The following is a 24,490-nucleotide window of genomic DNA, read 5'->3' as shown; positions in this document are numbered from 1 at the left end:
ACAAGTTTCTTGAAGACAGGGCAAATGTTTTTTGCTCTTTTGATATTGCATGTAGAATCTGCATTATCCTGGAGGCATTGTTGAGTGTCTGCAAGGACTCTGATTCCAAGAAGCCATTGGCAGCCTAATTTTCCAGAATCATAGTACTAGACACAGCTGTTAATATATAGCCTCGAAATAAATATGTGTTGAATGAACAATTAGGTGGCTGTGAAACGAGAGTTTAGCAAGATGGTCATGCTTACATAGAGAAACAAAGATGCAGATAGTGCAGACATGCTCACATTTTGTTTGTTTGATACATTTGCTACTTTGAGGCTTCCATTTAATGTGAGTCTGTGAATGATTTACAGGTATACTCATACACTGAGATGAAGGACTTTATTATAAATCTCCCTCCTTGTACTGTAGGATACTGTGCATTTTTCAATGCTGTAAACATAAATAGAAAAGTGTTTTGTCTCTGACAAGGACAAATGTCAGCTGGCAAAGCTGGCAAAGCTTTTAAAGATGCAGAGTTTTAAATTTGAGTTCTCATTATTATAGTGTACTGATTCGAGAGGTAAGCATAAAAATGTTCTATACTTATAAATCTTATTCCATAAATCTTTTATTATAAGAAAAAAACAATAAAATTATCATATAAAAGTAATACGTATAAAAATAGTGTTAAACAAAAATAAGAAAATAAAATCCAACTCTATCTCCAATATAGATCACCACTAATAACATTTCAGTACACATTCTCTCAGTCTTTTTATATATATACTTTATTCAAAAATGCAATTATACTGAACATATTATTTTGTTATATGCATTTTCATTTAGTGACATGAAAACTATTCAGCATATATTCATAAAAATTCTCCACCTCATCATTTTTCACTGCTGCTTAGCATTTTAATGTATGGAAATACTGTAATTTACTTATCCAAACCTCCAATTCGGGTCATTTGGTTGTTTCCAATATTTTTGCTGTCATAAAATTAGAAAAATAAGTGTCCTTGCAGTTAAAGTAAGGGACTTATTTTCCTTAAAATAAATCCCTAAAAGTAGGATCACTGGGTTTAAAAGTATGCAAAATTCTAAGGCCTTTGACACAAAAACTACCCTCTAAAAATATTATGTCAATGTAATCTCGCAACAATGAATGAGGTATTTTTTAAATGTGATTTCATCTGTACTTATAACTTTTATGCAGGAAAAAGTTTAAAATATCCATATTAAGTGGTTGAGGAAATTAAGGTACAGAAGAATCAAGAGCACATAGCATTAATACCAGAATTATAATCCCATTTTCTATATTTCTTGTTCTCTTAGAACAGTGCTTGTTGCATCTACTCAAGTGGCATTTGAAAAAAGGTTGGGAGATTCCCTGCGTAAAATTAGGGCTTTTATTCCAACACATATTGAAAACAAAAGTTAAATGGGCTGCAAAAACTATGATCATAATAGGGTGGGTCATGCTTTACGCTGATCTCTGCAATTTATTTGCCATCAGGAGGCAGAAAAAGGTCAATTTTGTTCTTTTTCCAAGAATAAAGTGTAATTTTCCTGAGAAGATGGTCTCTTTTCTACCTTGCCATTTGTTGTTATAATCACAAACTACGAAACTTTGCTTTGTACCCAAACTGACATTCATGAAATTAATACTTCCGGTTTGATTAGCTCAGAGATTAAAAATGTTTTTATATTTCCTCATAAAACGTTAGCTCTTCTTAAAAATATTTTAAATTACAGATTATCTCACTACATACTTTGAGCCAGACTTGAGGAGGTTGATTTCTTTCTAAAAACAAGATCCTAATTCTGATATAATTTGCTGCTCTCGATCTAGTTACTTTACGATCTTTAATTTTTCCATGATGCCATTGTGAAAGAAAAAAAATACACACACACAAATACAAAACCAGAACCTGATGCAATTCCTCACAGCCTAGGAAAACCTTGATTCTCCTTAACTTGATACCTACCTTTCAATTTTTAAGCTTGCTATTCTGAGGTAGATTGGTTGCACAAATGACACAATTGTCACTGCTCTTCTAAAGCCATAACTTTGTCCATCAAGCTTCCCATCAAGAAGTGAAGTTTATATTCCCACCCCTGGAAGCCCTGTGTCATGTTTTAGACAACAGAATACAGTGGAAGTGATGGCGTTACAGTTCCAAATCTAGGATTCAGAAGGCTTTGTATACTTCTTGCTCTCTCAAATCCTAGAGAGCTATGTGAACAAGGCTGGACCAGCCTACTGGAGGATAAGAGACTCCATGGAGGAGAGCCATCTCGAGAGAAGTAATCAAAGACCAGTCAGTTCCCAGCCAACCAGCTGGCTAACTGCTTACAAGAGTGCTTCTAGATGAGATAATTTTAGCCTGGCCCAGAACAGAAGAACCGCCCAGCTGATCCACAGACACAAGAGCTACGGTTTTATTTGATGGAGATAGGTGAAAGAGGAAGTGAGTTGTTATGCTGCATTACCTAAGGCAATAGATAACTTATACTTTAGGTCTAAAGCAGTTGAGCCAATAATAATTATGTACCAGTTCTCCGCCTTGTATCCAGTATAACATAAGTCTGCAAGAGAACAGACTGTTCTGATTTGACAGATTTTGTGGATATAGATCAATAAAGTAGTTTGGCTGTATTTATATACATGTATTTACCTCTCTTTCTTCCCTTTATTTAATACCCATTTTGCCATGCCTATTTCAGTGTGACTTGAATTCAAAGATCTAATATTCTTCCAGTATTATCTAATTTTAGAGATTAAGAAAAAGTAAAGCAAGTTTGATACAAAGTGTTTTGGATATTTTCTTATAGACTATTGTTAGGATTTTCTCTTCTTTGGAAAAAAAGAAAAGTCATTTTAGCAATGTTTATGGTTCAGAAAGCAAGTATATTTTGGCTTAAAATATACTGTGGAATCAGAGTTAACTTTGTCTTGGTCATTATGACATGACCAAATACATGTTTTTATTTCTGTGATTAAACTTTATCTCCATATTAAAGTATGTCTCTACTTCTATTAATAGAACACTAGCACTGAGAAAAAAGAAAAATGACCTTGTTCAGTTCAGGTGGAGAGGGGTCAATTAGTGGAGAATTTCATCCGTGTTCTAATTCTACAGCTGGGATTCCTTCCATCTTGTTAAGGGACCTAAACTCAAGCCCCTGACTCCCCTGTACCAAGGGCTAGCACAGCCAAACTTTGGTCTAGGATAAAGATCTGAATATCTCCTTTACTATAAACCACTTCTATCCTGACAGGAAGAGGTCACAGTCTACAAAAATTTTTATTGATTATATTTTACCATATGACCAAGAGAAAAAAGTTAAAGGATGGATACTTGACACTGGTTTATTTAAAATAGCAGTTTCCAACCTTTTTGGCACCAGGGACCCATTTCGTGGAAGGCAATTTTTCCATGGATGGGGTGGGGTGGGGATGGGGGATGGTTTCGGGATGAAACTGCTCCACCTCAGACCATCAGGCATTAGTTAGATTCTCATAAGGAGTGTGCACCCTAGATCCCTCACACACGCAGTTTACAATAAAGTTTGCGCTCCTATGAGAATCTCATGCCGCTGTTCCTCAGATAGGAGGTGGAGCTCAGGTGGCAATGCTCCCTGGCCCACTGCTGTTCCTAATAGGTCAAGGGGTTTGGGGCCTGGGGGCTGGGGACTCCTGATTTAGAACACATACCTAAATAGGTCTCTTTCCCTTTATTAAAGAACATTTTATATTAAGGATCCATTTAATTAAAACAGGTTGGGGAGTTAAGGAGAAATGAAACAGATTATATTTAAATCAAGAAGCGAGTTTAGATGCCATTTTGCTGCACAGAGTCACTGCAACAAGGCATTGAATTCCAGTGACTAGCATGATGTCTTGCCCATAACATAAACTCATGAAAGGTTTTTGTTTCAAAACAAAGTAACAGTTGAGTTACAGAGTTTTAAATGAGAGCATTAATATAAAGAACAGAAAAAAAAACTGATTTTATTACAAAGTCATTGTGGATCAATAATACACAATAACTTGGGCACAAGAAGCAGTCAGTGACAAGACATTCAATGATTCATGAGCACATTAAGTTCATGGAAAACAGTGAGCCCACAATGTTAGATATTATCCTTTTTCTGAATCAATAACTATAGAATTAATAAGTGAAAAAGGAATGTTTTTATATATACAATAATAAGAGTAACAAAGGTGTGCAAAGCTGCTTATCTTTAGGATTTCTTTAGTATATAGTCACATAAGAATAAAAAGTTAAAAGGTTCAGCATGGAACAAATCTACAAATGTTCCCCATAATAAACTTAGTTGACACATTGGTAGGCCATGGTTACTTATAAGGAATGGTTTTACTTTAAGTATTTCTTTTATAAGATGGAAGCATCTCATACGCAGATTTTATTTACCCACTTCCACTGGGTCATGAAGGAAACAGCTTATTAAGAGCAGTGTAAGGATCCCCAAGCCCCATTGCACCCCAGGAACTCTGACTAGTATGAGGTGAGAACAAAGAGATGATCCAGAAGATCTTCAAGGAAGGAAGTAGCAGCCAGTGAAACCTATTTTCGGACCCTCTCCCACTCCATCTTGTCTCTTTCAGCAGCAGCCAAAGTAATATTGCCAAGCGATACATTCAAAATATCAAAATATTTTTTCCTGAAATACTTCTTACTCTGAATAAAGTTTCTCAGCATACCTCTTATGTCAATTCCTTTAGAGTCTTTCATTCTCTCTCTCTCTCTGACACACATACACACACACACACACACACACACACAAAGAACAAATATCAAATTTTCATAAAATCTGAAACCAAGAGATATTGAAAGTCAAAAATGAAACATGCTTTTAAAAGTCTTTACTAACTTATTCTAAAATCACACAGAATAGATATTCTAGGTCATGGAAACCTCTATCTGGGTCTTTATTGTGTGTGTCTTTTTCTAGCTATGTTTTTATGGCCATTAAGTTTACAAGTGTCTTTCTCTCTTTTCTGTTACTTTATCCAAAGCCTCCCCCACTCACCTCTTTCTCTCTCTCTCTCTTTAATTCTCTTTCTCATTCCTGTAAGTGTGGACAATAGAGAATGAAAGATCAGTATGTATTTTATTTGTTCTATATTGAATTTTTATGTTCTCTATTCCTTTGATACAACTCAGAAGAGTAAACCTGATGTTTTAAATTTCTCCTTTTTTTTTTGAAAAATAAAGACCCAATTAAATTGCCTATTTTGAATTGATCTTCAATTATTTCTACCATCTTTTCAGCAACTGATTCTAAAAAGAAAAAAGTCCTTGCCTTCACCTTTAAATTATTTTTATACAATCAGAATTTTCATTTTCAGAAAAAAAGGAGAAGGGCTTTCAATTTTTTCTTGTAGTCAGGATTCTGGTGATCAATGCTTACAATATAGACTTCAATTCTTGACTTTTCTTGAGAAAAAAATGAGAATTGATGTTTCTGCCTTTCTTTTCTTTTCTTTTCTTTTTTTTTTTTCTTTTTCTTTTTTTTTGAGACGGCATCTCGCTCTGTCGCCCAGGCTGGAGTGCAGTGCCATGATCTGGGCTCACTGCAAGCTCCGCCTCCCGGGTTCACGCCATTCTCCTGCCTCAGCCTCCCGAGTAGCTGGGACTATAGGCGCCCGCCACCATGCCCGGCTAATTTTTTGTATTCTTTAGTAGAGACGGGGTTTCACTGTGTTAGCCAGGATGGTCTCGATCTCCTGACCTCGTAATCCTCCTGCCTCGGCCTCCCAAAGTGCTGGGATTACAGGCGTGAGCCACCGCGCCCGGCCTGTTTCTGCCTTTCTGTAATTTTGGGCATACATCTTTGCATACCACTAGCCTCAATTCCATTCTACCCTTGCCACACTTCTCTCCATTTTAAATGAAGAATTCTGCTTAGGAGAAATTGTTTTCTCCCTTTTAACATTCTCATCCAGCCAAATAATTTTCTTGCTTCAGAACCTCATCTACTTTCTGATTTAGGCAGAAGACAGCAGATTCTAAAATTATAGCACCTTGGGGTTAGGAGAGATTAGTGAAGGTATCTAACTTAGTTGCTACAGCAGTAGTCTCCTTGGCTTAAAGGATGGGACAAGAAATAAGGCTTATTAATTATTCAACTCTATAAACATTTATAAAGCCAGGCACTGGTAGACACCAGGGATTCAGAAATGAATAATCCATGATGATTGTCTTCAGGAAGCTCATAGTCTAGTGGTTGGAAAGATAAGTAAACAATTAGCAAATACAGAAGTGAATTAACTGCCATGACAGAAAGGTACTATGGGAGCATGTAATCCAGGCTGTGAGGCTTTCTTGAAAATGGGATACCTGACCTGGGCCTTGAAGAATGAAACCTCAGAAATTCTCAAACTTTAGAAAGAGTCTCTTTGTGAAAGCATGATGTTCAAAATGTAGTTGCAGTGGGAGAAGTTACTATAGGAATAACTAAAAATGTCATCTTTATACTCAGGATGGCACAGCATGGTGTCTGTGTGGTTTATTGGCAATGGCAAGCTTATTACTTTTAATGCCATGATTTTCACAGGGTCACCGTTCTACTTTCTCTGCTATATGTGTTACATAAAGCTGTACTTCTTCCCTTTGATTGGTAAAAGCAAAACTGCCAGTAGAGGAAGCGGCTTTTTGATAATAGGATATTTTCTATGAGGCAAATTAAACCCTCGCACATTCGCTTCACTCTGCTTCACTCCCGCCTTCATGACTGTTGAGCCCAAGTCAGCTCCTTCTTCCCTTTTCTTCTTTTCCCCAGAGGCCCTCTCCTGTTGCCCTGGTGATCTGTCAGGACCAGGATGACCTATCCTGTGCTCTTATTCAAATTGTTACGACTCAACGTACAGATTGATAATTTTCTAATTATCTTTCGCTAGTGGATATTTCAGTCAAAATCAATCTGTCCTCATTTAAGGCCATAAGAAGTGCTTAGAAAGCCGGGCTGCTTCTCCTGTCATTGTACCCAGAGAGCAGGGACTACCCAGGCTCTGACTAAACATGTTCTATACCTGGAATGTTAAAGAAAATGAATCCCTTTCCGGGGTTAGAAAAGAGAGAAGTATGTGGAGGGGGAAGAAAGAGGAGTCATGTGAACAGAAGTCAAATGGAATATCAAGTAGAGAACTGAGCCCCACTGACAGAGCTGCTGTGTTTGATGCAGTGGGTTTAGGAACAAAGAGACTGCCCGAGTTAGGAGATGAGAAGCAGGCACTAGGGGCGCTCGCCTGCAGGAAGCAGGAACAGGGGCTCTCTGGCACACCTCAGATGCCAGTGCTGGCTGTAAAAGCCAGCTTGCTGTAAAAGCCAACTTGCTCTAAACTGTGCCAGTTTTGTAGCCTCACAGGCCGACAATTACAGAAACCTTCTCATTATGCTTGAATGGGGGCCAAGGCATGGCACTGACAGGGCCATGCCTTGGCCCCTACTCAAGCATAATGAGAAGGTTTCTGTAATTATCGGCCCACAGCTGTGTTATCACACACAGATCTGCCCAGTCCCTGAGAGTGAGTTCCAAAACAAGAGTGCCACTGTGCTTGACAACACCTCTGCCTTCAGATCCTTCAAACCTTACCCAGTCCTCACTGTGGCCAGAGTGTGGCACTGACCCAGGGCCCGAGATGTTTGTTTTCTTATGTTTCATAGAGTTTAATTTTAAAAGAAAGAAAAAACTGGTGAACTTGTTTAATACCCTAGACTATAGAGCCAGCTGTTAGCAGGCCCGAAGGTCAGATGCTGGCTGAGCCATTCCCTGGAAATCACTGTGACCAGTGTCCTTCCTGCATCAGCTGGGATGAGAGAATACAAACACTAGAGCCCAGTGTCTTATCAGAAGTTCCAGTCTGGATGTGTATCTTTCCTTTTAGGCCCAAGGGTAGGGGCTGGAAAAAAAAAAAAGAGCATGCCAGTTTTGGATGTCAGTGAAAGGATTCTCAAACCTCTATGTCTTTTACCCCACCATAGGGCATGGGGGCCAGGCCAGAGGACTCTCAAAATTTCCTGGATTAGAAAGGACCATAGATGTCTGGTAGTCCAACCTCTCACTCAGTGTAGTGGCCTCCTTAAAAATATGCTAGAGCTGTCATCCAGTCCCTCTTTGATACTTCCAGGAGCTGGCTGCTCATTCCTTGATAAGGTAGTGTGATTTATATCTGAATAGTCTTGGATGTTCTTGTTCCTTTTGCTCTGCAATGGAAAGAGAAAATCATAATAGGTGTCTCTCTTGCTTTAAACTTTTCAAGGGGCTCCCATGGCCCTTAAAATCAAGTCCATCTTCACAATAGCTCCGCATGTTCAGCCCCGCTCCCATCTCTCAGCCTCATCCCTTGATGTGCTGCTCTCACCCAACCAGCAGATAGAGAAACTCCAGACATTGGGACCTTCTTTCACCTCCTATAATAAGTCTTTTTTTCTCTCACCTCCAGCCTTCTCACTTGTAAATTTCTCTTCCTGGAACATTTCTTCCCAGGTTCTCCTCTCTTTACCCTGCAAGCCCTACTCATCTTTTGGGTTCTCTCTCTCTCTCTTTTTTTTAAATCTGGGAAGCCTCCCTAACTTTCAATCTAGATTAATTCTCTTTGCCATAAGCATTTAGAGCACTGCCTTACACTTAGCACAGGGCTTGGCACATAGTAGAGGCTTAATAAGATTAGTTGAATGAATAAATGAGTACATGAATCCAATCTGCTCACAACTTCCACCCCCTTGTCTTAATTCTATCCTCTTCCATATGAAGGTCCTTGAAATATTCAGACAATCATCCTAATTATCCCAGCATTAGTCTGGGGCTGGTCCTAGCAGGCAACAGATCACATGCTCAGGCAGTAATTGAGGAGAGCAAGATAAAAGGGTTATTTATAAAGATGTGAGCAGGGTTAAGCAAAACTTAGGACCACTCTAGAGCCAGCAAGAACAGAGTCCTAAGTCTGAAATGTCAAGGGGAAGGATAGGCTGAGAGGTAGCTGAAGCTGGAGGACAGAATCACCCAGTGAGCCATCAGGGAGGCAGCCAATGGAATAAATACCTACTTCATTCCTCTCCTATCTCTGATCTCCTCCTGGTGCCTCCCACTGGCAGATAGAGGTCAGGAAGCCTCCTAGGGTTCAAAGCACAATGGAAAATAAATAGCAACGAACAAAACATATTCAGTACAATCATCCACTCCCAGTGGCCACCCTGAACCTACTCTTACCAGAGTAGACAGCTTGAGTTGTTTCTACTACTGCTCAAAAGGTGATGGCTGCTGGACTCCTCATTATCTAAGTCAACACCACTTGGATAGGTTCTGGATTGCCATTCATTATTTGTCTTAAAGCATGCTGCCAGATATATCACAATGTTCCAGACACTCTCTGACTAGCACAACAACCAGGGAAGTGGATACCAATCTCTGACAATCTAAACACTATCATGTATTAATGTAGGTTTAAAACTGTAGTTCCCTTGCTTATTGAATACATTTAAATTGCTTTTTTATTGGGTTTATGATCAATTAAATTCCCCAGGCTTCCTCACACAAACTACTGCGAAATCTAACTTCCCTCTAAATTGCACTCATGTCATTGATTTTTGTTTTAACCTAACTGCAGGATTTTACATTTATCCCTGTCAGATTATATCTTATTTACTTCTGTCCATTGTTCCAGATTATTAAATCCTTATTTTGTTACCTAGTGTAGCAGCTTTTCTTTCTCACTTTGAGTCACCAGCTAATTTGATTAGGTCATTCTCTTTGTTTTCATCTGTATCAATGATAAGTGAACAGAATCCCAGACAGCTGGGCACTGCTCTCAATCGTTGCGGGACTGAGTAGTCTAGTGCAGCATTTTACCAGGTGTGTGAAATAGAGTACTATTTCTACAGTCTGTTAGTGGTATAATAGGAAATAAAAGATCTATGATTAAATAATTTGGGGGGAATCCTGGGTTAAACAAGTTAAACAAGTTTCTTTCCTAAAGTGTCCCTTTGAGTTTTTCATATGCTGGTATCTATATAGGCTATTTCTGGAATAAGATATTCAAAACTCTACTAGATCAATTTGATGTCACATGTACATATTTGTGCGTGTGTATACATAATGTCTCATGGGATGGTGTTTCACAAAACACACACCTTAGGAAATGATGGCTTTAGAGTTTCAATACCATCTCCACGACTTATGACTTTGGTGCAAGTTATTTAATCTTTCTCATTCTTAGTTGTCATATCTATTAAATGGGCATAATAGAAGATTTTAACTCATAGAGATGTATGCTGAGAATTAAATAAGGTAATGCATGAAAGAATGAATGTTTCTTACCATATTAGGGTAGTAAATACTCAATAGATATTAGTTGTCATTAAACAATATTTTTATCATCATTAATGTCATTCTGACATTGATCCACTAATTAGGCCTCCTACAGAAAGTATGTAAAAATATAATAATCTAGCTTAAGTAAGCTAAAAGATATACAAATTAGCAATATATTTCTAACTTATATGCTAAACTAAATGATAAATATCTTAAAGACTTTTTTTAACTCTCACAAATTGGTAAGAAAAAATTACATTCTAATAGAAAATAGGCAAAGGGGATCAGAAAATAATCTACAAAAGAAGAAATGTAAGTGGTCAATAAAACATCATGACATATTTCAAATTGGAAATTTATATTTTTAATGAAAATACCCATAAAGTGGCTATAGTGCAAAGAAATAGGCAATTTTATGTACTGCTGGTATCAATGCAAAATGATAGCAATAATTATGATAGCTAAGAAGCATTTGGTGTTTAGTATATATTAGGCACTGTTCTAAGCATACCATAAATATTGACTCATTTAATTCTCACAATAAGTCCATGAGGTAAATTGTTAAAGTTATTGCTATATTACCAATGAGAAAACTAAGTATAAGAGTACTTAAGTACACCTTTTCTAGAGCAACTTTTGTGAAGAATAATTTCACAATACCTATCGAGAGCCTTAAAATATTCATATTCTTTGACTCAATGTAGTGGAAGCTGTGATGCATTGTCCAGATCCCCTTCAGGACTTATGCCTCCACTGCTACCAGATAACAGTCCTCAGCTCTCAGTCCTCGTGAGAAATTGTCCTCAGCTGGAGACACTTGCCTTGACAAGGCATTACTTTGGATACACCCTCATTCAATGACTGACTGATGAGAAGACATAAAAGTTCAGCTTCCTCACTGCATACAGGACAACTCTTCAGAGCTATCTCTGCTCCAGAGCTTTCCATGGGATCCACTGACCCTTTGTTGAGATTCTATCACAGCTGAACTTCTGCCTTGTCCAATCCTGCCTTCTTGCCTTCCTTTCCAGCGGTTTTAATCCTAAGAGTGTGTCCTAAAAAAAACTTGCTGAATACTAATCTCTGTCTTAGAGTCTGTTTCCTGGAGAATGCACACAGTGACACCCAGCAATTTAACATCTACTAGTTTATTCTAAATAAAAGTCAACTATGAGTATAAATAATCATATGCAAGCCCTAGTGGATAGGAAAGCTATAAGAGAAAGAAGTCTAGGTCCCTGAATCAAGATATGAAAGATTTCAACCACTAGCTTCAGCTTGGAGATGTAGAAAGTTGGAAAAGACGTTGTTCCTACCCTTTAAACAACAAGAACAAAAAAAGAAGTAAAATTAATGACTTCTTTTGAACACATGAGAAAACCGAAGTCACAGGGCAAACAACGAACCTGAACCCTAGAGAGAAACTGGTGTGTGCAGGGAGAAATGGGATACTAGCCTTTGTTTACCTGGAACAGAGGCTGCCAAAAGCCAATTAAGGCAGAAAGAGAATTTAACTAGAATTTTAAAGAGTCAAATTGTTACAAGCCTAGTGTCAGCTAGTATAAGAGTATAAAGCCCTTGGGGAAAGCAGACACCGAAAAGGTCACACCTTCTTTCAAGATTTTCTTACAGAAATCTCATAGATGGACACAGGGGAGATGGGGAGAACCCTGAGGAAGCTTCCTCTATGGTGCCGACTAGTGGAGAAGAACTCCAACCAGACTTCTCCCCTACCTCCCATAAGAAATAAAAACCTTAATCTACAAGGATGAGAGCAACTAAACTGTAGCCTGATGGCACTAGTGGAAACCAAAGTTCACCTGGGAGAAGGAAACAGGAAAAAAAAAAACAAAAAATACTTCTGCTCCTGGGATGAGAAGGGAATGCATGCTTGGCCTAGCATTATGTCTGGAGGGGGGAAAGGAATACTTGGGAAAAGAAACACAAACTTTGACCTAGTTTCATAGCATTTGCCTAAGACTGAGGCTTAATCAGAACATTAGATAATGTTTCCATCCCCCATACCTCCACTGCCACACTAACAGGTGTCAAGTAAAACTAGCAGTGGAATGAACTGGGGAGGCTGCAGAAGAAAAATTCTCTTTGGGGAGCATGACAAAGAGAAGACCCAAAGCCAAGTGGAAAGCAAACCTCAAACTCAGCCCATTTTCTTATTATATTATTACAAACTCTCACATTAAAGACATAGTAGAAGGAAAGGCATGCTCATCTCCAGTCATAAAAAATATATCTCAGTGCCTATTGTCTTGCATGTCCATGTTTCTTTTTTTTTTTTTTTTTTTTTTTTTTTTGAGACGGAGTCTGGCTCTGTCGCCCAGGCTGGAGTGCAGTGGCCGGATCTCAGCTCACTGCAAGCTCCGCCTCCCGGGTTTACCCCATTCTCCTGCCTCAGCCTCCCGAGTAGCTGGGACTACAGGCGCCCACCACCTCGCCCGGCTAGTTTTTTGTATTTTTTAGTAGAGACGGGGTTTCACCGTGTTAGCCAGGATGGTCTCGATCTCCTGACCTCGTGATCCGCCCGTCTCGGCCTCCCAAAGTGCTGGGATTACAGGCTTGAGCCACTGCGCCCGACCACATGTCCATGTTTCAACAAAAAATTTAGAGGAATACAACAAGGAAAGAAAAAACAATCTGAAGAGTCAAAGTAACCATCAGAAGCAATCCCATTTATTACACAGATGTTGAAACTAGTAGGCAATTTACGATAAGTAATATATTAAAGGCTCCAAATGAAAAGATAGATGACATGAAAGAATAAGTAGTTAATTGTAGCAGGAAGATGGTGACTAGAAGAAAAAACAAAATAGAAACGCTACACATGAAAAACACAGTGACAAGGGTGAGGAATGTTTTCAAAGGGGTCATGAGTAGACTCAACACACACAAAGATATAATCAGTGATCTTCATAACACGTCAACAGAAATCACCTCAACTGAAACACAAAGAAATAGAGGAGAAAAACAGAAGATCCAAGAGCTATGAGACAATATCAAATGGTCTAACACATTTGTAATGAAATTCCAGAAGGGAAGAGAGAACAGAGCAGAAGAAAATATTTGAAGAAATAATTAAATAATGGTTTAGCATTTTCCAAAATTAGTGACAGACACCAAATCACAGTTCCAAGAAGTTCAGAAAACACCAAGCAGGAAAAAAAAAAAAAAAAAAAAAAAAAAAAAAAAAAACCCTAGATATTATTATTACCCTATGGCTGCTGTAACAAATTACCAAAAATGTAGTGATTTAAAACAACAGATTTAGTCTTTCACAGTTCTGGAAGCCAGAAGGCAGAATCAGTATCACAGGCCAGAATCAAAGAAGGCCCATTCTCCTTCCTGAAGCTATAGGGGAGAATTCTGTCCTTGGCTCTTTCAACTTCTGGTGACTTCCAGGATTCTTTGGCTTGGGGATGAATCAATCCACTCTTTAAGGCCAGCATCTTTAAATATCTCTGTTCTGTCTTCACACTGCCTTCTCCTCTGTATCTGGGTCAAAAGCACAAGAGATAGGAGGATGAATTGGAAATATACTACTATGTGGGTCTTACACTACACATGAAGCAGTATAATAGTCTTTGAAGGTAGACTAAGATTATTTTAAAATGTATATTTTAAACCACTAAACATGTTTTTTAAAGAGGTGTAAACAATAATTCAATAGATGAGAAAAAATAAAGTTACAAAATGTTCAATTACACTGAGAGAAGGCAGAAATGAGGAAATAAAAAAGAACAAATGAAACAAATAGAAAACAGTGAACAAGATGATAGATTTTAGTCCAACCATATATAATTTGGTTCCATTTGAATGGTCTAAAAACACAAGTTAAAAGACAGAGATTTTCATATTGAATTTAAAAATTGAGACTTAAACATGTACTTTCTACAAGAAACCCATTTTACATATAAAGACATAGGTAGATTAAAAGTAAAATGATAAAAAAAAAATACACTGCACAAACACTAACAAAAGAAAGCTGGGGTAGGTATATCAATTATGACCAAAGTAAAGATTAGAATAAGAAACACTGGCCAGATGTGGTGGTTCACACATGTAATCCCAGCACTTTGGGAGGCCAAGGCAGGTGTATCACCTTAGGTCAGGAGTTCGAGATCAACCTGGTCAACATGGTGAAACCCCATCTCTACTAAAAATACAAAAGTTAGCTGGGTGTGGTGGTGGGCCCCTGTAATTCCAGCTACTCAGGAGGCTGAGGCAGGAGAATGGCTTGAACCTGGGAGGTGGATGTTGCAGTGAGCCGAGATCATACCATTGCACTCCAGCCTAGGCGACAACAGTGAAACTCCATCTCAAAAAAAAAAAAAAAAAAAAAGAAGAAGAAATATTATCAGAGATAAAGAAGAATCATATAATGATAAAGGGATCACTGCTTCTGAGAAAAAAAAAGAAACTTGGGAGGCCATTAGGTTGAAACAGCTCCAGCAACTTGTGTTCCTATATAAGCAAACTGAAACCCATCTCAGTATAAATGGTAAAACAAACTTTAAGATTGACCAATCAGAAACCATCATCTAACTTCTAACTAGGGACTTTTCAGCTGGAATGACCCAAATAAAGCTATTGCCTCACTTTAACTGATCAAATGTTTTCTTTGTCTTTCTTCCATGAACATTTTATAAAAGTTTTCTCCCTGTGTCCTTTTACTGGAGCCCCAAACCACTGCCTGATTCACGAATCACTATCTGCTCAAATAAACTCTTCAATATTTTAATGTATCTCAGTTTATCTTTTAACACTCCAAATAATCCCAAATGTTTATGCATCTAACAGTAGAGCTGTGGAAAAAAAAAGGGAAAAAGGTTGGATCTGAGAGGACACAGAGAAATCCATAACTCCACCTGGAATATACTGATTGAAATGATAGGACAGGGAATGACCTTAGCACATCTGTAGTTATAGAAAGTAAGGAAATTCTAGTGAATAAATAAAAGTAAAAGTAAATAGAAAATAAATTTTTAAAATGTGGGTGTGTCAAAAAGGGCACAGGAGCTCACCTGAGAGTGTTCTAATGACCAAAGCTAGAACAATTTGAGCAACAAAGTAAATAATAATTTTGGATTATAACCTGGAAAATAAATATCCATGATTTCATACTTATATAATCATTGAATAAATAAATAAATGGGAGAGAGGAAAAACTTGTTACAAAACAATTCCAGATAATATCTACTGAAGAAATTAGAGAAATAAAAAATCAGTGTCAGAACACAGCAATAATAATTGCTGCAGACAGAACCCAGTATTTATTCATTATTGTGGTGGTTTTAACATATGTCCACAAATTTCTTTCTACTTCTTTCTCCAGAAAGTGAAACTTAATTTTTCTTCTCTTGAGTGTGGGCTGGACTTGGTAACTTGCTTCCAAAGAATAGAGTATAGGATAGAAAAAAATAGCAACTTTGCAATGAAAAAATCTGGCAGTTGCTTCCCTAACCAAGGGGATCAAGTCTAATAAGCAGTGAAAGGTCTATGGATATCACGCACCCCTTAATATGATGCGATGAGAAGGGCACTTTACCTTTGTGATATTCTTCCCAAAAATCCATAGCCCTGGTCAAATGATAAGAATACATCAGACACACCTAAATTTTGGAGTATTCTACAAAACACCTGTCCACTATTCCTCAGAGATGCCAAAGTCATGAAAAACAAATAAAGACTGAGAAACTGCAGCAGACTGGAGGAGACTAAAGAGACATGTTATATCCTGGATCGGACACTGGAACAGAAAAAGGACATTAAAGGAAAAACTGGTGAAATCTGATTAAAGTCTGTAGTTTAGTTAGTAGTGTTGTATTGATGTTAATTTTATAGTTTAAATAGATGCACCGTGGTTGTATAAGATCTTAGCATCAGGGGAAGGTGAGGAAAGAGTATCTGAGAACTCTTGTACTATATTTGCAGTTCTGCTGTAAACCTAAAATCATTTTAAAATCAAAGGTTTGTTTATTTGTTTTGAGGCGGAGTCTCGCTCTGTCGCCCAGGCTGGAGTGCAGTGGCACAATCTCTGCTCACTGCAAGCTCCACCTCCTGGGTTCATGCCATTCTCCTACCTCAGCCTCCCGAGTAGCTGGGACTACAGGCGCCCGCCACCATGCCAACTAATTTTTTTTTTTTTTGTATTTTTAGTAGAGATGGGGTTTCACCGTGTTAGCCAGGATGGTCTCAATCTCCTGACCTCGTGATCTGCCCACCTCGGCCTCCCAAAGTACTGGGATGTGAGCCACCGTGCCCGGCCAATAAAAGGTTTTCTTAAGTTATACGTATACTAAGTACACCCACACTGGACTTGTATGTAAGAAATTAAGTTCCGCAGTGAGCTGAGATCCGGCCACTGCACTCCAGCCTGGGCTACAGAGCGAGACTCTGTCTCAAAAAAAAAAAAAAAAAAAAAAAAAAAAGAAATTAAGTTCCATTGTGTTAAGCTTTTGAAATTTTGATGGATTTTCTTAATGGAAATTAGTGTTACACGAATATACTACTGATCATTATTATTAAACAGAATCTTTTCAAATTAGTTTTATTCCATGATTACATATTTGACTACTCAATCAAGAAAAGATTGTGTGCTTGTTGTAAGAGATCCAAAAGAAGTCAGCTGACTGCTCTCTTTTTGAAATTAGTTCTCTGAAGTTAAACCTCTAAGTTATCTTTTTAATATTTTTTTATTTGTATTTATATAACTATATTGTAAGTACATTGAAATGAGAGCAACTAGAGGAGTCCAAAAGCTAGATTTGATGAGGGCCTTGAATGACACGGAAGATCTGACATTGTGAATTCAGATGCCTTCAGGGGCCAGGCAAGTAATACAAATGTTTGACTTGGATAAGAGAAAGTAGTAGGGAGTAATGGAGCCTAGCTGGAGAATACATGTTTGCCTAAAGAGATTACAATACATTTTTTAACATTGTGCTGATCAAATGAAGGATTGTATGCTATTTATAATCATCTAAGGGTGAGAGACTATGCCTACTGATATAGATCCGATGGGGAAGAGAAACCAGAATATGTTTCAAGTATGAGGAAGCCCGAGGTGACAGGTAGATATAAGCAGAACAGGTTGAGAGGATGATGGGACCGTAGCCTGGTGTTTAAGGTAAAAATGCAGCATATCTAGTGCATTAGACATAGTAGGAATTTTGGCGATCACACAGTTGAGTGGTATGCAGTGTAACTGCATTGCGTGAGGTTCACAAAATACTCCCAATGCCTAAGGAGAGCAGCTCAGGAAACTTACCTCCTGTATCCAGTACATTTGATCTATACGTTGTATTTCCCTGTGATAGTTTATTCAAATAAATAGTTCCATGGCAAAAAAAAATAAATAAATAAATTTGAAAAATATTGATCTAAGACCCCCTACATCTTTGCATCAGTTATAAAGAGACCCAAGGAGTTGAAGTAGCTTGTCCAACGTTCAAAGTTACATGGATTTCCTTGGATTTGACCTGCAAATCTGGCTCCAAAGCAAGTGCTCTTTAACTGCTTCATTGCAGAGATCTAGGCAGGCCTGGAACAAATTTACTTCTTGGGAGGTAAATTTCTCTCTGCATTTCCATTATTCCTTGCCCTCTGAGCTTTATGTTAGGTGGTAATCTGGGATCAAGAATTTAGAATGTGAAGTAAGACTTTGAATTGTTTTCATCTATCCCTTGGTTGAATAAAACATCTGAAAGCAGATTTTAATAATACAATAAAGGGTAAAAAGCAATGGGCATTTGAGGGAGAGGCAGTAACAACAAGAACAGTACTAATAATTTACATTTATTAAATATTTATTATGGGTCCAGTACTGTTGCAAGCACCTTACAAATATTTTCTCATTGGATCCTCACAATACCTCTCCCCATTTTACATAAGGAAAGTAACATCTAATTAGAGAGGTTAAGTAATCTGCCCAAGGACTCACAGTGAGTAAATAAGTGGGTAGGGTCAAGATTAAACATGGATCTTTTTGACTCCCAAATCTATGTTCATAAACACACTACACTATACTGCAGCACCATGAAAGAGATAAAGGCCCCGTAACCTCCTTGATAGCAGCTCAGGGCCATGGACAAACCTGTTCTCTTCACTGTTTTGTCTAGAGCTGTATTTGACTTCTGTCTATAAGAATATTTACTCCATACCACCCTCAGCCCACTCCACTCTGGATAGACTTTGGAGAACAGACTCTTCCTGATTCCAGTAGAAAAGGGTTGGTAGATGTAGGTGAAATGTTCTTGCGGAGATAGCATCACAATGTCAAGATGGTAGGCCACAATAACACTAAGAATAAGGGAGCCCAGCTGTATTTTGCCTTCATCAAATGACTCAGATAGTTTTCAGATGTGGTGGGTGGGATGAAACTCAAAGCTTGGTGAACTTCAAACATTTCCCCCTCTGTTTAAAACATCCTGTCTGTTCTCCAGCGGAAATGCAATCCCTTATGATTCTATGATTCAACACAGTTGTTGCTTTTAAGTATATTTGAAATCCCAGAGGCCCCTTGGGCAAATCCTTTTAAGTGAGAAAGCTACATTTTACTGAGTCAGATAACTGAATTTTGAGTTCCAAGAAGCTTGGGATGTGATTTTAAACTTCCAGCCGTTAAAGTATGAGCCAGTGCAAGAGGTGGGAATGTGCATCGAGTCTTTGCTCGCCTGCTTCCAGAGGCTGGAAACGTTCCCCTGCCCATCATTTCAATGCATAGAAGGGCAGAGGAGGGAGAAACGTGGAACAGGAAAGCAAATTCCCACAAAATCAGGAGACTTAGGTCCTGCTCCTTTTCTCTCATCCAGTGGAGAAAGAAGGCATAGGATTAGGACACCTTGGGTGCAGCTTGATGTAGTGTCTGGACCACAACTTCCCATGGTACCCTGGCAGTGGTTATTATTTAAATTTGAATCCAGTCTCTGCCACTTTTAAACTATGTGACTTTGGAAGCCACATAACCTCTCTGTACTTCAGTTTTCTCACATCGAAAATGAGGATAATAGTAGTTCTGACCTCATTAGGTTGCTGAGAGAATTCAATGAATTAGTTGTGTACAGTGCATAGAACCATGCCTGTTACATTGTAAAAACTCAGTAAACATTCATGATATTAAAGCCATTATAATCTTTTTCAAAGAAGTTCTGGGGACCCAAAGGAATCCTGTGGCTCCAGAGTTCTGGACATGATTTTGTCTCCCAGCAACTCTGCAAACTATGAGGGTTAATTGACAATTTAACCAGACCTTCTGAGGTCCTTCAAGCATGGTCTGATGCATTCTATCATTACAGTCTCAATGCTCATCTCCCAGGACCATTGTAGGGTCCCCTTGATGTATTTCAGACCCTAACTATGGACACTAAAAACCGAAATTCTGTAACATAGGCTGAGTGTGGTGGTTCACACCCCATAATCCCAGCACTTTGAGAGGCCGAGGCAGGTGGATCACTTGAGTCCAGGAGTTCGAGACCAGCCTAGCCAACATGGCAAAACCCTGTCTCTACAAATAATATAAAAACTAGCCAGGCATGATGGTGTGCGCCTGTAGTCCCAGCTACTCAGGAATCTGAGGTGGGAGAATGGCTTGAGCCTGAAAGGCAGAGGTTGCAGTGAGCCAAGATCATGCCACTGCACTTCAGCGTGGACAACAAGGCCAAACCTAGTCTCAAAAAAAAAAAAAAAAAAAAATTCTATAGCATAAAATGTCACCGTAACTCAGAACACATGGTCAGTGTGAGTAGAATGCTAGCTGAAAGTTGAGTTCTAGGTATACAACAGTAGATAAAATAAGCCAAAAATTTCTATCCACATGCATGTTATATTTTTGTGGAAGAGACATTATCAACAGGCCTGTCTCACCTCATCTCCTATGCTTTCTTGCTGTTCTTTGTATATTCCAGCACGCTTCTGCCTCAGGGCCTTTGCACCTGCTCTTTTCTCTGCATATAATATTCTTTCCCTAAATATATGTATGGCATACTCTATCATCTCCTTCAGGTCTACTTAAAATGCAATCATCACTCTATCTTTGATGCTCTCTATTTCCATTCCCTGCTTTATTTTTCACCTCAGCACTTAATGCTATCACACTAGATATCTTACATACTTAGCCAAAAACTTTGAAGGGTTATTGTAGGACTTTAACTTTTACACAGTGTGATCTAGGAAGCCATTGTAGGGTTATAATAAAAGGAATGATATATTCTGCCTGTGTTTAACAGAATTACTTTGGCTGCTTTTTTCAGAATAGAAACAAAGGAGGCAAGGACAGAAGTAGAAGGACCAGTTGGGAAGTTATTGCAGCAATCCAAGTAATAGATAACAGTTGACAGGGTTGTAGTTGTAAAGCCAGTAAGAACTGGTTGGATGCCATACATATATTTTGAAAGAGGATCCATTAGGATTTTCTGATAAATTTGATGTGCAGTGTGAGAGAAAGAAAGGAGTCAAGGATGCCTTCAAAGTTTTTGGCCTGAATGACTGAAAGATTGGGATTGTCATTAGCTGAGATTGGTGTGGGTTGGAGGGGCTTCAAGAGGAGAAGATTTGAAGAAAAAATCAGGAGCTCAGTTTTTCATGTATTAATTTTGAAATACCTATTAATATCCAGATGAAGATGTTAGGTGAGCCCTTGGATACATACATCTGAAGTTCAGGAGAAAGTTCTGGAATAAAGCTATAACTTGTAGAGTCATCAATATTTAGAAAGCATAGAAAATCATTAGATTAAATGAGATTGTTAAGGCAGTAAGTGTATCCAGAGAAGAGGCAAGGTTCAAAGATTAAGTGCAGGGGCTCTCATTTAGAGATAAGTGGGATGAGAAGGAAGTAGCAAAGGAACAGAGAAGGAGCAACTAGTGAAGCAGGAAACAAGCTGGAGAGTATGGTGTCCTGGAAGTGAAGTGAAGAAAGTGTTTCAACAGGAAGAGAGTGATCAACTGTTAATATGCTGCTGATCTATCAAGTAAAATGAAGACTCAAATACACTTAGAGGTTTGGCAATATAGAAGTCATTCAAACTATGTAGTCTTAGGGAGAAATGAGGAATAATGATCTGGAAGAAGCAATGAGGAGGAAGGAGGACACTACCCCACATCCAGACTCAGTGCTTTGAGGGGTCTGGGAGAGAAAATAGCCACCCCTTGAGGAGGTTGTAAGGGAAGCAGGGTCCTTTGAAGAGAGGTAAGTTTTAGTTAGTAAATAAAATAAAGGAATAGTGTAGTCAAGGAAATGTGAGGAGATATAGGGAATTTGGTTGATAATTGATAGATGCTTGACAGAAAGTTCCAGTTCTTTCAGGAGATGGAGCAGAAGGAAGGGAGATGGTGGCAGAAAAGGCAATTTGTGGAGCCATAAGGAGATTAAAGGCTAAGGAATAGGGGAAGATCTAGAGCCCTACACTTCTTGTGACTGAAATGACAGAAATATAGGACATGATGTTCCAAAGAAGAAAGTGCTAGTAAGTATTGGACAATTTGAAAAGTGTGAGAGAAATATGCAGAATTTGGGGGCTACCACTTGACTCCTACTGATGGAGGATGGAGCCTGCATAAAGGAAATCTTTCTTCTAGCATGTGATAGGAGTCTCTTGACTTTTCTGATGAAGGACTGGGAAATGAAAGAGAGGTAATCTCACAACGAACTCACAGGAATTCTCTTAACCCCTGGTGAAGGTCACCTGCCCAGGCAATACAAGATATACTCTTTCAGCAATGAGGGAAGTCATTGAAGCCTGCTGCATATACTTTGCAATTTCAGCTGGTGAGAGGTTAACATCACCACTGGCACATTGGACAGCCACTTTTGTCTAATCCCCACTCTCAGGCTTCTGACCAAAAGCCCACAAACAACCATTCCATGGATCATTAAATCTTATCCATTATTTTAAAATTTATGTTTAGTGATGGAGATCTCATTATGTTGTCCAGGAGGGCCTCAAACACCTGGGCTCAAGCAGTCCTCCCATCTCAGCCTCCTGAGCAGCTGGAACTACAGGCACATGCCATCATGCCCAGCTAGATCTCATTCATTTTATAAGAACATTCTTTGTGTTTGTTCTCTGCCAGCTTGGTTCTAGACAATTCCAAATATATTTTCATATGATGGAAAGTGTTTAACATTCTGACATTTCAATTATGTAATATGGTTAAATGAATGTCCATAGTATTTGGCACAGCAGTGTTGATTAATGCTTTTCTGACTCTAATCACTAAGCAGGAACCTAGGAAGTGGCAGATACATCTCAGGGAGATACAGAGGAGATATGATTAGTTATAATTGCAGGGCACTGATGATACACAAAAAGACGTTCTCTTGAGTCCAGTGCTAAATAATGGCATTATTTTATCTGCAAATTAATAGTAATTCAGAATTTTAAGAGGTCTAAAATCTTCAGGTCACCAATATAACCTTTAAAAAAATTTCTAAGATGTTCAGAAGTGCTTCACAGATTATTTTGCTTCCTTGAGTTTCAATTCCATTATCAATAAACTGTCAACATACTGACAAAACATAAAGTAATCTATCTAAATTATATTGGAAAACTTACATGTGTCTAACATTTGGTAATTTAGAAAGTAAATGCTTGAAAGTAAATTTTCTGATTTGATACTAACACATTACATGTGAGGTAGAAAGTGCAAGGTATCACAATCCTCATCTTACAGATAAGCAAATTTCTCTGTGAATCTTAAGGTGAGACCTATTTTCATCAAATATACCATTTATTCACTCTTTCATTTATTTATTCAGTAAGCCTTCATTTAGCTCTTAGTATGTAAATGACTCCTTAATCTTCTCATATTCGATATTTTTTTCTTAAGACTTGAACTTTCAAACATTTTGAACAGGTAGTCATTGAATTTCTACTATACGAAATACCCTTTCAAGAACTATTTACTGGGAGAATACCAAGCCAATTAGGATATTTGTTCTTTCCTAAAGAAGCTCAAAATTATATGTATTTATAATTTTTTATGTGTGAAAAATTAAAACCTGAGCTTAAATGCATATTGGTCTAACAACTTTTCTCAGGGGGTCCGTATTGGTTAAGGTAATCCTAGCTGCTGCAACATACAAATCCAAACATATATAATGATTCAAACAGAAAAGTTTATTTCTTGCTCATGTTAAGTTCAAAATGAGTGGTTCAAAAGGTGGGCAGCAGTTCTCAAAGCAGTGATGTACGGACCCGGGCTTCTTCTGTGATATCAAACCCATCCTCAGCATATAGCTTTGAAGCTTCCTGGGCTCAATTGCATCAAGTCACTACAAAGGGAAACAACATGGAGGGTAGCATGGGGGTGGGTACTCATCAGCCAGATTTCAAAGAGACACACAACAGTTCCCAGTTACATTCTATTGGCTAGTACTCAGGCACATGACCATATCTAACCTCAACGAAGGCTTCAAAATGGGGTCCAGCTGTGTGCTCAGGAAGACAAGGAGCAAGGTTTGGTGAGTAGCTATCATTCTCTTATCTGCCACTTGGGCCTGGGAAAGTTCATATGGAGCAAGATGGATATGACTGGGGAAGCAGAAAGCAAGGCAGGTGGACTCCCCAGTAGGTAAGCAGCAGGCTCCTGGGATCTGTTGAGGGGGGTAAATTGTGGTTTATATCCAAGGTGAATCTCTTCTTCATGGTGGGGGTCATCATATTTCAGCAGAGAATGCAGAAGAATACTCCAGTATAAGAGAATTTTGCTTTAACTTCAAGTTCTTCTTGTCTCTGGTGTGTTGATTCTTCTGAAGTTTGGTCTGCCAATATGATTTAATCCAACGATGTCTTGTCCTCCATCTTTGTTACTACTTTTGGCTCCAGAACACTTTTACTTTCTGCTCCAAGGATGAAATTCTCAGACTTTTCTTGAATCTTTTGATTCTGGATCACAAATAGTCCTATCTTTCAGATCAACCTCAACCTATAAGCCTGGGGGATAGAAAAAAGTATTAGATTAAATTATGCCACATGTCTGTTAACGGACTTAACCAGTTAGCTGACTACACAATAATGGAGTTGTTTCTCAAGTTCTAACAGTGCATTAATGTCTCTAGATCAGCCACTTTATTTGTCTGAACCTCCAGTTCTTTCTCTGGGGAAAACAAAAAAAGGAAAATAGCATTTTACACATTATAGCTATCTTGGGGG

Source organism: Mandrillus leucophaeus, unplaced genomic scaffold (genome assembly GCF_000951045.1).
Source record: "Mandrillus leucophaeus isolate KB7577 unplaced genomic scaffold, Mleu.le_1.0 Scaffold209, whole genome shotgun sequence".
Taxonomy (NCBI): Eukaryota; Metazoa; Chordata; class Mammalia; order Primates; family Cercopithecidae; genus Mandrillus; species Mandrillus leucophaeus.
This window is presented reverse-complemented; position numbering follows the sequence as displayed.